General features: G+C 43.3%; 1 protein-coding gene and 1 long non-coding RNA gene across 4 annotated transcripts in view; one reads left to right on the top strand and one right to left on the bottom strand.

The window, feature by feature from the left end:
* The window catches only part of LOC105686089 (protein slit), a 215060-nt gene that overhangs the window by 166865 nt on the left and 34379 nt on the right, over nucleotides 1-13816 (top strand). The gene's annotated exons all lie outside the window — the stretch shown is intronic.
* LOC125502233 lies at nucleotides 9516-13282 on the bottom strand. Its single transcript, XR_007280089.1, has 3 exons — nucleotides 12980-13282; nucleotides 12756-12864; nucleotides 9516-12679 (listed from the first exon to the last, which is right to left on the bottom strand). It is a non-coding gene; the product is annotated as an uncharacterized LOC125502233 (long non-coding RNA).

The raw sequence follows: 13816 nt of genomic DNA, 5'->3' as shown, positions 1-13816 counted from the left end.
ACTGGTTTCCCTTTTCAACCAAAAATCCGCTTGGTTTTCCGCACCTCGTACAGTACAGACATACATTCACGTGTTTTACATATATTCCCAGTCGCACGTCGAATAATTTCGGATTCCATATACCACGGGGCTAGCCGTTACGAGTTCCTCTCAAGTGCCGAGGAGGAACGCGCCTGCACCGGCGTCGTACCACGTCGAGATCCAGATGGCATATATTCATTCGTGCGGAGCTCTGGATCAGGAATCGTGTTAAGCAATGCAAATGCATCAGATCCGCATACACGCTGTGCAGACTCTCATGTCGTTACGTCAAGTGAACGTTCTATATAAACATGAATATGATATTCCGCTCGGAGGTACGCGAAATACTCCCCGTGCAGCGTACACATAAATACGTTTACCTATACGTATAGGATACCTACTGACTGCAGGGCATGGAGAAGCTAGAACGTAAAGCGATATAAACGTACGTCTTGTTTAGAATATATCAAATTTGCTCGCGAGTTCCTATAGCCTTCCCTCATATTTGTATGCAAACGTGGATTCCGTATTACTACACCGCCATCTTCGTGTCCTCGTAACAAATCTGATAAACTTATCAGAATAAAATAGGTAAGAGCGTCGTTTGTTAACGAAGAAAAATTCTTTTTTGTTCCAGGTAAGTTTCCGAAGTCTTCTCCCGTGCTGAGCGTTGCCCAATCGGTCATCGCTTTTGACGGACGCGTAGCTACATCGTATGTATGAGCTGTGCACGTGAGTTTTATCCGGAGATTGAAAGGTTTTCAACCGTCTAACGGCAAATACGATACGTACACGAAAAATCTTATCCAGATGGTAGGGTACGTACGTACCCATATATTTCCATCCGACAATTTCTCACAACGCATCAAGTCCATTGACGAGGTAATTACAAGCTCGATGGCTAATTCGTTAAATTTGAAGTGAATCGAAAAAATGTTATCGCATCAAATGTAATCGTGTAACGTTGAGCAGCCTGATGCGTAATTGACTTTTCAGAGACTGCCCACAGTCTCCGAAACCAAGTCATTCAATCCCTTTCCCACAAATCAGATACCTCGGGGAATTTTAAGCTGTGGGACTTTGTTTGTTTGTTTTTTTTTTTTTTTTTTCGATAAATTGGACGAAACTTTAATTGGGAATAATTAAAAAGTATGACGTAACAAGATTTATGTACACCGTGTAATTACACACATACCGCGAACTGGTATCAGCCGGTATACATAAAAGACGCTGAAATATTTGCTGTTCGAATATTTTCTATGCCAAGATACCGGTTTGACCGGGTAACTAGATCTACCGGCAGGTGTATCCTTATGGTATTCGCGCAACCCGTGCCAGCTGCGCGATCGTATTGAATATCAACTTCCGGGAATTTTCGTTTCATCGTATAATTTAAAGGAGACGAGGCTCCGTTTTACCGATTCGATTTCGGCAATCCCCTCACGTATTTCGTTTGTTTCGCCCATCTTCTTCTTCTTCCTCTTCTTTCTGCCAGATGTCGGAATAGGTGGCGGATATTCGCACCTTACGGCGGTTGGGTGTACGGTTGGTATTTTTCCCGGGGAAAAACTCCGTTAGAAAATTCGAAGCGGTGGAAAGGTCTCGCGGCAAAGGTGATACGGTCCGATCCAAGATCCAATTCCGCGAACCGGTGTGTTCCTTTGCTCGAAAGTTCACTTTAATCGTGATTTGACTAACTTCCATGTCCCCGGGAGTTTCTCGGCTTTGATTTCGCTTCACGCCTTTGACGACGTCTCGACATCCCGCGCTCTCCGCGCCGCACCTATACCGTGTTCTCTGATCCTGACTCCCCTCAACGACTCGCTAGCTATACCTTTTGCCTTCACTCGTTAGGAAGTTGTCAAGGCTTTATACATGGGCCACCGAGTCACCTTATATACCATCCATCCGTTGCCCGGCGAGTTTTCGCTACGTCTAAAGTTACCGAGAAATGAGAAAACCTCCTACTCCCTCCTCCTCCTCCTCCTCCTTCGCACCTGCCTTCCGCGCGCCGACACCACTTCTTACGGTCAAAGGTTACCCGACTTACCCCTTTTCAGGAACGACTCCTTCCTCCTCCTTATTTCTCATTAACGATCATCCTCGCCACGGTATTCTCTACAGGTGAATACCAACTTCCTCCTGGGAATCTTGCGTGCACTCGACGTTACGTGGACGTCGATAATTGACGAAGAATTTATTCGCATTCCGTTCCTACTTAACGCAAGAGCGATTCTCGTATCAATCGCGAGTTTTCGCATCGTTTCGTGAGAAATATTACCAACCGACCGGGGCGACCCCGTTGTCTCGGAGTAATTTTTCTCCTTCGGTAAAAATACCAGCGAAATAACGTGAGCGCAGAACGGAGAAAAATCCACTACCAGATAATCATATCGCTCGTACGCGGGCTTATCACTGGATCCCATCCATTGGATTTTATATTTGATTGTAGTTCGTGCCATTCATGCGCCACCCAGACTGCACGATAGAACGAAATGCTGATTTCTACGAAATCGAATGTAAATCAAGTTCCCCGAGTTAACCGTTCGATTTTCCGCATATATACCTACCGCGTATGATTAGGGTCACTCGACCGCTGAAACTTTTATACGATCGACGATAAGTAAATGGGTTAATAGAGTTCGCTGGGAGAATTTGAAGAAAACAAACGCAGAGTCCGTTGGCAATTTTCAACGAATTCTTGCCCCTGATTTAGACCAGCGACTATTACCCGAGTCTCGTTTTAGCGTGCGGTTGATGCGCAAATATTCAGTCTAAGGAATATCAGATAAGGTAACGTCGCTGCGGTTGTGCCTACGGTATCTGGACATATATACGCGACCTTTATGCAAATTCATTTGCTCCCGCATAGGTCTGGTAATTAGTGTACAACAATATGCCTTTGTACCAACTGCAGCGGAGAGTAAACGTACACGTTGCGAGCTATGAGTTGTGAGCTGCTAGAAGCCCCGCGGGCTGTTTCGATGTATCGATAGTTATCGCGACTGTGATCGATAGCCCGCTGAGCGATATATCGTTCCGATTGCAAATTGTAGGTGTTGCCCATTCGTGTACAGGTAGCCGTACACCCCGCGACAAAAGCTCTACTGGATTTCTCTGGCTGGCTATTCGTAAGCCATTTTGGGCAATTTATCAATCGTCGCAAAGCCTCGAAACCCGGAGATCCGAATCTCCCTCCGGCTAATCGGCCGATACCTGAATAGCCGAACGCGATTCCGACCAGCTAATTGACTGACCACCCGTCACCTCGACCTCCCCGAACCCCCACCCCCATCCCCCGCCCCCGCCCCCCGTAACTTTTTTCGAAGCTTGTACTTCGCCCTGCGGGTACAAACTCACCATCACCCGCATGGAGCACATACAGACTTATACCGTATCGTGCACCAATTACCATTGCCCACGAGGTAGACACCGTACGTACACATACCCCTCTGTACGTACGTTTCTCTAAGTATACACTGCCCACGTGCAGTTGCAGTACTTAGCCTGATTACCCGGAATAATAGTCGTGCCTATGGCCCGGACGTGTCCCGACGATTCGAATAAATAAGCTCGATCATTTAGTAACGGTTTTTGCGGATGGAACGACCGTATCTGCAGAAATGGATCCCATTTTATAGAATATATGCGGTAAAAAGCTCGCGGGGTTTACACGCGATCCGCTCCGGATAAGAACTCTGGGATATTTTTACGAAGAGTACCTATGTACGCGAGTACGTGTTTATTCATATTTTATTATTACCGGGAACGCGGAAAATGATCCTGCAGGATCTGGTTCACGATATGGGGAATATGTTTTGCGAAATGTTCTCTGAACTTGACGAAACTTTCTCGTCGTCTTGAGGGGTCTCAGAAACCATACTCGAACCAGTTATGAACGCCAGGAGTCAAAATTTACAAAAGCGACAATTTAGGGTGAAAATTGCGAATTTCTACGATTCCATGTTTTTCTATATTCCTGACCCGGGGCACTCAGAGAAAAAAAATGCTAAAAGAACTTATTTTATGGGATTGTTCCTGAGCTCAAAATACATAAGAATGGCATGAAAAACCTGATTTTGAAAAATGAAGTATTCTCAAAATCACGCTCACGTATGACGCTTTTCTTACGTATTCTGATCTCAGGAATCCGATTCTGGAAGAAAAATTGACCTATCTCCAAAATTGACCGAGTTATCGTCAATTTTCAGCTTTTTGGGGTCAAAAATAGAAAATTTATTTTTTAGTCTATCTTGATGTAATTTGAGCTCAGGAATCCGAATCCGGAAGAAAAATTGATCTATCTATAAAATTGATCGAGTTATCGTCATTTTTTCGCTTTTTTCAGCATAAATTCGAGGATATCTCGAAGGGAAAAAATCGTAGCTCAATTTGGACAACGGATTCGTGTTCCTGAGGTCAAAATACATAAGAAAAGTGCCATACGATCGATTTTAAAAAATAAAAATTTTTGGCCAAAATTTGAAAAAATCGTAAGGGGTACCCCTTGGAAAAATCTCAAATTTTGGCAAAAAATTTTTATTTTTTAAAATTGATCGCATGGCACTTTTCTTATGTATTTTGACCTCAGGAACACGAATCCGTTGTCCAAATTGAGCTACGATTTTTTCCCTTCGAGATATCCTCGAATTTATGCTGAAAAAAGCGAAAAAATGACGATAACTCGATCAATTTTATAGATAGATCAATTTTTCTTCCGGATTCGGATTCCTGAGCTCAAATTACATCAAGATAGACTAAAAAATAAATTTTTTATTTTTGACCCCAAAAAGCTGAAAATTGGCGATAACTCGCTGGTAAAATTAAAAGAAATTTCAATATCACTTTCCATTTTCAAATTACTGAGAAATATTATTCAGTCTCGTGATATCCTGACAATGAAGAAATGGGGTGTGCGTATATAGATGTATATACATACATATAGACGGATAATTAAAGGTAATTCTCTCGCTTGACAAATGCTTTTTAATTGGAAGTAGGTATTCGAGCGCCCCTCGGGCGCCTTGAGACGTCAAAAATCATAAAGATTTTGTAATTTTCACGTCTCAGTGCCACGATCAGTACTCTGCCGCCTGCAAGTTGGGGAATCGTTGAGATACTTCTGGTGAAGAAGAAAATTCTTGTGCAAGAATTTACAAAATTCACTTTCATTTATTCTCATTTGTTTTTTTTTTCATCATTCAATTCGCATTGAAATTGGCAGTTCTCTCGGAACGAATTGGGTTTTAAAATTATCTCGGAGACAAGATCGCGGGATTACTCCTCTATATGCGGGTATAACAATCTTGCACGTTATATGGAACGAAGCACGTTTCAAACTCAAGATCGGATCTTTGCAGATCCGATAGAAACGATAAAACTATTCCAAACCTTATACCGCACGTTGTAGATTGAAAAATGATCGTTGTAATAAACCTCAGCTTTATATCTAATTCCAAACGCTGTGCATGTAAGAGCTCCGCCGGTTAATCGCTTCTATCCAAATTAATTCATTAGGCAGTGACTCTTATATGAGAGCAAAAACTTTCATGCATATTATTTTTTTAATTTCAATTTTTTTTATATTTTCCACTAGTATTGTTTTTTTTTTTTGTTGAATTTTCGCATATATGCGCTCTTCATGCAACTCACATGAATTTTTAGCAACCAGACCTCTCTCGGTTATGATGAAATGAATTAATTCATATCCTGCTCTACATGTTAACCTCGTTTTTATCGTTATGTATGTAAAGTACATAGTATATTTTAATCTTGTGTAGATTACCTACCTAGGCATAAATAATTTCAAGCTTTTAGTGCCTTGTGAATTTATACGTGTAGTTTAGCGTTATTTCGTTTTTTTTTTTTTCTCCTAATTTTGCACTTTTTAACGAACATCAGAGTAAAAATGAAATGGCTTGTGGAAATATTTGCTTCAACGTTACGTCCAGTGTAATTCACCTCGGTAAAAAAAAAAAAGTCGTGTAATTTTCCTCAGCGAGAGTCGCGTATTGTATTTCGTAAAATTTTCGAATTTCCTGTACCGCGTTCGGCGAATGTTGACGCGAAATTCACCGCTTCGAGTGGCAAATCGAGGAAAAAGGAGGTAACAAGTGTTTGGGGTCGAAGCAACCCTTGAGCTTACTCGATCTACCCTTAGCTTTACACCTCCCCTCGATATCCTCACCCCACCGTCGCGTAGACCGAAACTCATTTATTCATTGAAGTCTACGGGCGAATGAGCAATTCCAACCGTTTTCATCTCCAAGAGATTTTCCAGACTTTAATTAATAATCTATATTTAAACCGTTCCTACGATTCTACTCCGCTAGGTATGCGCTTATGTATGACATCTGACCGTACCCGATGTTCGCCCATTTACCTCACCCTCTAACGATCCGACAATCGATCGAAAAAAACTGATTTCCAAATAATCGAACGAACTGCTGCTGCCGGTGTTACCCGCGCTGCTACAACGCGACCGTGTGTATACGTATAATGCACGCTTATTACGAGATTCGAATTCCGAAGGATTACCAAAGATTTTCTAAATGCATTCGCGTGTTTCATCTCACTTATTATTTTATCAGAGTCTGTAAGCTCGACTTGTTTCTTACGATCAAATGGAATCGCGTGTTCGACTTAACTTTTATGTCTGTATGTATTTAAATAATATGGATGTGCCTATACTATGTACAGACAGACGTATATTATATCCAGACGATGAAAACTAATCGAGAACGGAACGAAAACGAATTGAACTTCGCAAATCCAGACGTAAGAACTCGGAGAAACTTTTTCAATAATCTTTCGTTGCGCATATAATCGGATCTTAAATATGTTCTGAACCTTCAGGAGCTGAAGAATTTGTTGTTTTTCTCTTTTTCAATCGTTATTCCACCAAAGGCGAAAGACTCGCTCGTAAAAAGAAAGCTAATATCAAAACGGGTCACTTTAAACACCGAGTTCATTTCCACGCGAATCAGAATGGCCGAAAATTGAAAGCTCTCGTCTCGGAGGTGCTCGCGGGATCGTAACGTAATAACAAGGTGCGTTGCTGCAGACGACGTTGGTACCTACGTCGGCGGAAGTACATCAAACGGGTGAACTTGCACTTTACAGATTGTTCGAGGTTATCGAAATACGTACGTCTGACGAAGACTTTTGAACCGCTGCGTTATATCGGGAAGGAGTGCGACGCGAGCGTTGTACAGCTATTTATATTGAGTGTACGTCGTACGTACGTAGATACACACACCTAAGTAAGTCTCGAGTAATAAAAAGATAGCAGAGCAGGTGCATCGGGATCCATAAAGAATATTAGCCGCGTCATTATCGGAGCATCGTGCTCGGCTACTCGTTCGGAAGTCGAAAGTTCGGTATTTCGTACCGTATTAACGGTGCGATATGAAATCTTGCTCTCGAGACGCTCTGGGGGGATCAGCGACGTGTGATCGTTTCTCGAAGGGGGGGGTTGAGAAGTAGAAAGAAGAAGTGGCTGTACTTTTTAAAGTTTCTTTTATTTTTCAGCCGAGAGATAGCCGAGAGTACCACTTTCGTGCAATCTATGATCTAATTTTGACGAAGCCATTTAACTCAGATTTGACCGCGAATCAAGAGATTACCGAGGGGGAGAGCTAAAAGAATTAACTTTGGGGAATTCTTTGAAACTCGACTTATAACTCCGACGAGATGCAGTGTAGCCGTCTGCGGTAAATTAGATCAAAAATAGACCGCAAGACGAATGGTTGAGCTAAAAACAAACCGCCTACGAGAAAATTATTCGATAGCGGCGTTCCAATTAACAATTGAATTATTCAGAAACTGGAGGCACCCGCTACGCGTTTATAATTGTTAGCGCATCTCGCGGCTGCGGCAACCGAATGCCAAGCGTCTGCTGCATTTCTATATATATATATATATGTATATTGGCCGGGAGGGAGAGCGACGTGCGCGTAAATTTTAAGTGGAACAAAAATATACCGAGTCGCGTTTGAAAAGAAATTAATAAGATCTTTGACCCCGCCGGTGTTTATCATAGTCATAAAAATATGAACATTGTTTCACACACGTACCAGTGCGTAGAAATTTCTTTTTAGGGGAAGCGAAGATGTGTGTGTGCGTGTGCGCGCGTGTCCGTGTACCCTATGGCACTGCGCGGTGCTTGAGAACTTTGACGCCAAAGTGGTGACCGCACTTAAAAATAATTAATGTCACATGGCGTCGGTGATAGATTGTTTTAAATGGCTAACAAGAGAGACCGTATCCCGCAACGTTTACTACCATCGTAGGTAAGGATAACTATTTTACATCCATAAGGATCTAATTTGACTAATAACTTATAATCTATGATTCTTGTTCGACGAACTCGCGGGACGTTCCAGCCGTAATATCTGAATGAAACCAGAAAGATGAATAAAAAGAGAAAGACGCCTGCTGCTGCATAGGAAAAAACCACATGCTGGGCGCAACAGTTTTATACCATACCTCCGCGTCTTCGATTACTACACGAGTTTTGAAATTTCTTTTTCATTCAAAGATTTACAAGACGTTTATCGAAAACGTGAAAATCCATTTAATCGGCTTCGAAGATTCGATTTTTTTAATTTTTCGACTGTCCTACGCCCTCCTGGCAGACCCCTTTCTTTACCATACGTTTCAATTGAATCTTCCGTTCAGATTTCTATCTAAATTATCCAATTGAAAATTTTTACGAATGTTTCTCCCAAATCGCTCGGTCCTTCCGTCGATGTGCTTCCTGTAATGAAATTGTTTGATCGATGGTCAACTATTAGGATTTCAAGGCTCGCGATCCCATGGGGCAATTATTCGGTGCACAGTCATTAACCATGGAGATTTTCGTATGCGCATGTCACTCGGAAATAAATGGAGAGTACGCCGGGTGAAAAATGCACACGTGTACGTATCCGAGTTGAAAAAAATATAGCTGACGTTTAAGACGGTCTTAACAATAAATAAACGTTATCGGGCATCGAACCGTGCGTTAAACATTAATCGGACTGTCAAGAAGCGTCGATTAAAAGACCATAAAACGAGATAAACCCCAAAGATAACGCGTGAGATAATCGTCTCGTATACCGTGCTCATGAAGGATTTCGTGCATGCAGGCCCTCACCTCTGCTCCGAAAGCGGCCTTACCCAACCAAACCTTTTACCTCACCTCATCTCACCTCATCTCGTCGTGCGAGTGAGTGAATATAACATCATATAACATGGAGGAGGATTTCTCGGTACTCCGGCGATACAACCGAGCAGAATGTACCCGTAGGGAGACCGAGAAGTGTAGGAGAATTCTGAGAGAAGTAACCTTATGCCTTTACCTTTATACGAAATTAAATACTTCATTTTCAACTCTTTGTTTTCCTTTTTAATGTGTTTTTTTCTTTTTTTTTTCTCTTTCTCTCGAGGAGAGGTCTTCTCGATTCACGAGTTGCCTCCTCTCAGTATTTGGCTCAAGTTTCGTTTCTGTGAACCGAGCGGGAATTTGAAACTCAGTTCGCGATTATTACGTGTATGATATACGTGTTGATATACCGAGGTCTACTAATTGAATCAGCTGCATTGAATTCCAACCGTCGAACGACGAAAAAAAACCGGAAGACACGAAACGACGGGTTACTCGACCTGAACTGTGAAACCGCAAAAATAAAATTCATTTTTCCCTGTTAAGCTCAGGGAAGTAGCCGAGCCGAACCGACTCATCGAGCTAAAATCATCCCGGTATTGTCTAACTTGCCGTGATTAATCTGTACACATGTTACATAAATCTGACATTAAAAGCGACCTGCACGCGTCGCTGAACGGGCATACGGCAGGATGGAATTTGAGTGTAAGGACTTAATGCAATGGACAGGCCATCAGGGTACCGTACGTACAGGGTGGAAGCTGGTCTGAGCGATTTAAGCCACCTGGGCATTACAATTCAATTTAACCTCCCACAATCCCCAAAGGCAGCGGTCGGAGCCGGTCCGCAAAACAACGTCATCATATTGCTTCTGCTCGCTCCGTCCGGCGGCGTGTCCACTTCTGCGGGGACGTTTATACACCCGATATTGTCAGACGATCGGAGGCAGGCCTATTGTTTCCTGGGTAACTCGTTGTCGCTCGGCCGACACAATGTCCCGTTATACCTTCCATAATATACATTCGAATCGATGACGTACTCGTGCCGCAGAGTTCAACTCGGCGCAAACGTCGCAAACGACAATTCACACCGTTCCCATCGGATTATCGTTAAGAGTCCGCGACTCCCGGGCGTTCTCGCGTCGCGTTTCGGCAAGGGAACGAGAATCGGTGGGATGAAAAGTTACCACGTATTTCAAACGAATTATAAACACCGACAATTGCAACACCGCGAAATTCGTCTGTACGGTTTCGGTGTGGGCGTAAATCTGTCACTTTGTTATTATAAGCCGGTGGTAGAATCTAATTAAAGGATTTGTCGGTGGTGTGTAACGAGAGTAGGTGATGGTCGATGCGAAGCGGAGAAAGCGGGGTAAAAGTTTCTTCTATTATGGTACACGACAATTGCTTTAGTATAACTTTCCTAGTTACAAATTGTAATAATATTCCGCGGTACGATGCTACCAGCTACTTTGTGCATCTGTTCGTTAGCGCCGAACACGTCGTTTATTAAGCACGAGTTGAACCTCTGAAAACTTAGCAACGACGGTATGCAAACTCTTCCCTCGCATTGTCTTACTCCGGATACACCGCACCTTTATGTACGTATAATTGTAAAACTGTTGCTATTCGGTCGAGTTCGCATATATACTGCCATTTTTATCTCAGCTTTGATTAGCGGAAACCGCGCGCTTCGCCACTTTTCCGTTTCGACATGAATCGCAATTTTAACCGCCGACGATCGACGGGTCAATTAAAGCGCAGCGAGGTAAGCCAGAAATGTCGGTTGAGCACCTTCTGTATCCATGCCTTCTAAACTATGAAAAAAAAGCCTGACTTGTACTCTGACAGCATTAAACATCGCGACAAGTCAGTTTGCGAAGTTGCACCCGTTTGACGTCACGTATTGTAAATTCACCTTGTTATAAGTTAGGATTCTTACCCGATAGTGTTGAAACGTCATTATTGTCAAGACGTTGAACTTTTCCCGACCCCCCCTTCGCGAACCTTTCAATGAGATCGGGTGCAACTGTAGCATGGAAACCTGCAGTGGACCACCGGCTGAAGATTCTCCACGTCAGCGACGATCGTTCCCCGGAAATAGAACGCGGGATGATCTCGTAACAAGTATGATAACGAACGAGGATCCCGTTCGTCTCGTCCGGAACCGATGTCTCATCTATCCTGATTTTTTCCTGTAATTACTGCACAGCTTTTTTACTTCTTGCCGTCTCGATTTCACAGCGTCCGAATATTGGATGATATCCAGCGGAGTAAACCGCGGACGTCGTTCGAATTGTTGCGGGTGATTTTCGGGCGGAAGTTGCGGAAACCAGACGTGACGGCGCCCGGTGTTGTCGCCGGTACCGAGAGAAAGAAAAAAAACCAAATGTGCGCGAAAAAAAGCGAAAAATAAAAAAAACGGTGTCCGAAGTCTCCGGAGAGAAGTCCAGGTCGGACTGGTTGATCAAGTTAACGCGGAAAACCAGCTTGCGGGCTGCAGGGTAAAACGAATGGGCAAAAAGAGGAGAGAGAAAAAAAAAGAAATCGATGAAAAATTCAAGAGTACCAGCGACCAGCCATTTTTATTATTAGCCAACATCCGCGCGGTTTTACGTACCCTCGTTATACCTCGGTAGGGAGAGCGTTGCAATTTGAATAAAAAATTAAATATTTTTTACACCTTGGTCAACGGCGCGATGAATCGAGTGGATACGGCCTGCACACGTGTTTACACATGCTCACGTTATATTCGCTAAATACATACGTGCCCGCGTTTCACGCAAGCGTGCCTGAAATTGTTGAATCACAGCTCTTCTCGCTGATCTCCGTCTACGCATTATGCCCACGTACCAATTATTATTGTTCATGTTTAATCCTAGGAGTACGCAGATATCGCGTATTAAGAGACGTGTGCGCTTCTGCGGCGCGGCATATAAATTGAAACGGAAGCGATAGATATATAGTTCGTAAATGTAGCGTGTAATTTAATTAATGCAAAACCTCGCGAAGAGATCGCTTCGCTCGTTGGCCATCATATACATATATATATATATTCAGTGCGTATATCTGCTGTATACACCTATACCTATATCCATAATCTGGGCGTTGAACGAACACAGCGCGGAATTCCAAGGGTGATATTTATGTTCTCTAGCCCCTATTTAACGGTCTGTTGCAATAGATAATAACTCCCACCCGTAAGACGGTCGAGGAGGGGGGAGGGGGAGTTTGGTATGGTAGGAGAAGAAGCAAATTCGTTACGTTGTAAAACGTCGAGATAAAAGAAGAGGAGAACGAAAATTGCGAGGCCATTCCGCGGATGTCTTTCGTCTCGTTTGGCGAAAAACAGCATCGCCACAAATTCCTTCGAGGTTTCCCATAATTCTCTCGGTCTCGGGGCAGCTTGTCTCTGTCAGTTGTACACGCGCATCCCTCCGGATACCCTCTGCCCCCGTGCGGAGGCTGGGATCTGGATGCCCCACGGCTCTCGACTTATATACCCGCGCTGCCGCTACGAACGAGAAAAAAAAGTTTCGAATCAACGTTTCAGCGAGAGCAAACACGAGCACCGTCCAGGTTTCCCTTACTTGCAAACGAGACGAGTGAATCACGACCGTATCCACCGCGCCGCACCGGGCCGAGAGCCGCTTCAGCCTCCGCTCGGATATCAACCTCCTCTCACTCTACCAATGACACCTGCGAAGATTCGAGTTGCAATATTTTCAAAACACGTCTGAGAAGCACGCTCAGCGTTCTTCCGAGAGAAAAAAAAAAAAACAAATAAAAAAACTAAGAAAACTAAACGACGCACGAGAATTTTTCACGCCAACTGAACGTTGCGGTGAGCGGTAAATGGATGCGGCATTTTTGTCAGGATTGAGATATTTTTTCTTTCAATTCGAGCAATTTATCCGTGGTAAGCAGAATTTCAACTTTTGCGATTCGTATTTTATATCTCGCGGTACTCGCTGCGCGGTAAAAATAAAATAACACGGTTTTTCGGGTCTCAAAATCTCCCGAAAAAATACCCCCGCAGTACGAATGTCTGATTTTCTGATACATCGCTCGAACTGTGAACTTTTTTAATTTCAATGGATTGTTAGCCTGAGCCTGAGTAGATTATACGTGAGCGCAAGATCTCTCGAGTTTGTCGAATCGCGTTCAGCTTAATTTCGTCGGATTAATGAACAATAAATTTTTCGGTTCGGCACCAGGTGAACGTCGGTGAAGCACCGTTATTTTTAAAATGCTGCAGGTCACAATATCGCGAACGGTTAGAAGATATTTATGTTGCTGTCGATATCCGCGAGTTTTGCCGGTAGCTCTAGGCTCAACATCTCCATTAGTCGGTCGAACGAACGACCGTACCCTGTGAGTTATAAATACGCTTGTACGGATCGTCATGTTAAAGGAAGAAAAAGGAGAAAAAAAAAAAGAAAGGCAATCGTTTAGCTGTTATTCACAGAGTTTTCCGTGTGATAAATACGTTAAAGACTTCGGTAAAATTGAAAGAAAATTTCCGTTCGGATGAACCCTTTATCCCGTTGGGTCTCTCGGTCGTTTTCACCCCCTTGTTTTTTTCAATTTAGCGAAAGAAAATGAGCGTTGCGAGATCCGGAGAGCAATCGTTCGGATCCCTTCCCCTTTA

The sequence above is a fragment of the Athalia rosae genome, chromosome 1, assembly GCF_917208135.1.
Source record: "Athalia rosae chromosome 1, iyAthRosa1.1, whole genome shotgun sequence".
In the NCBI taxonomy this organism is placed as follows: Eukaryota; Metazoa; Arthropoda; class Insecta; order Hymenoptera; family Athaliidae; genus Athalia; species Athalia rosae.
This window is presented reverse-complemented; position numbering and strand designations above follow the sequence as displayed.